Here is a 1,559-nt window from a genome sequence, read left to right as displayed (position 1 = left end):
ATGATAGATAGATAGATAGATAGATAGAAGATAGATGATAGATAGATAGATTAGATAGATAGAAGATAGATAGATGATAGATAGATAGATGATAGATAATACATAGATACATAGATACAAGATACATAGATACATAGATAGGTGATAGATGATAGATGATAGGTGATAGAGAGATAGAGAGATAGATAGGCAGGCAGATATTACAATGGAGATTTCTTTAGCCATAAAAATGAAATTTTGTCATTTACAGAGAAATAGATAGAGCTAGAGATCAACAGGTTAAATGAAGTTAGCTAGACCCATAAATATACATACGACATGTTTTCTTCCATATGTATTATCTAGATTTAAAGTGTGGATGCAGAAGTAGGAAGGACTTGTTTTGGAGAGAGAGGGAACCAATGGAAGGCAGAGGAGAACAGAGGATAATGGAAAGGCGAGTGTGAACAAAGTGTTTGATGTGTATGTGTCAGCATTTCATAATGCATAATTGCTTTGAATGCTGACTAAGAAAAAGAGAATAATTTTTTTAGCATTATAAAATGAGAGAAAGGGTGGAGAGACCATGGAGGAATGCTGCTTGCTGACTTGCTTCCCATGGCTTGGTCAGCTACCTTTTTATACAGTCCAGGACCACATGCCTAGGGATGGTACCACACACAGTAAGATGGACCCACCCACATCAATCTGTAATTAAGAAAATGCCTCACAGACATGGTCACAGGCCAATCCAGTGGAGATTTGCTTTTCCCCAAAAGGAAAAGTTGGTAAAAACTAACCAGTACAGCAGTTAAGAGCACCAGCTGCTCTTTCAGAGGACTCAAGTTCAATTCACAGCACCTTTTGTCACAACCACCTCTGTTCTCTAGTTCCAGGACATCTGCCTCCTCTGCCCATTTCCTCCAGCACCTGCACACAAGCATCTACAAGCAAACACAAACACATACACATAAATAAAAAATAAAATAAATCTTTTTAAAAGAAGAGAAAATCAACAAATTTTACATTTTAGAGTTATGCTCCCTGATTATTATATACATAAAGATATATTATGAAATGATTCTATTATATATTACTCGTATAAAGTTATGCAATGTCTTGGAATTTCTTCAACATAGATTAATAGGTAAAGAACATGAGTGGAGTAGAGATGAGTTACGAGTACCATAAACTATTATTGGTGGTAACTGATAGGCACATGAGTGGTTCCTTGGAGTAACTTTTTACTTTTATGTAAGATTACCCTTTTTCTTAGTAAAGATGTGAATATTAGTATCTACACAGTACATGAAAAATGCCAAATGCTCTCTTTCTCTCTCTTTTCTAACTACTTATACTACAATAAAATATATAAACCTCACAGAACTATTTGAGAGAAAAACAAGTATACAGAAATGAGTATCCTAGAAAAAAAAGTGGAAGAGGGTACGACCTAAAACTCAATTTCAATTGTCCTTTAAATAAATCTAAACTATGTAGTTTAGAGAGATGAGAAATATTATAATTACCTTAAGAACTACAAATTGGAATAAATAAGTTGAATGTTAATTTTTGGTTGT

This window comes from Nannospalax galili, unplaced genomic scaffold, assembly GCF_000622305.1.
Source record: "Nannospalax galili isolate Female #2095 unplaced genomic scaffold, S.galili_v1.0 scaffold1220, whole genome shotgun sequence".
NCBI classification, from domain to species: Eukaryota; Metazoa; Chordata; class Mammalia; order Rodentia; family Spalacidae; genus Nannospalax; species Nannospalax galili.
The sequence above is the reverse complement of the archived record's forward strand: the minus strand, read 5'-3'. Positions refer to the sequence as shown.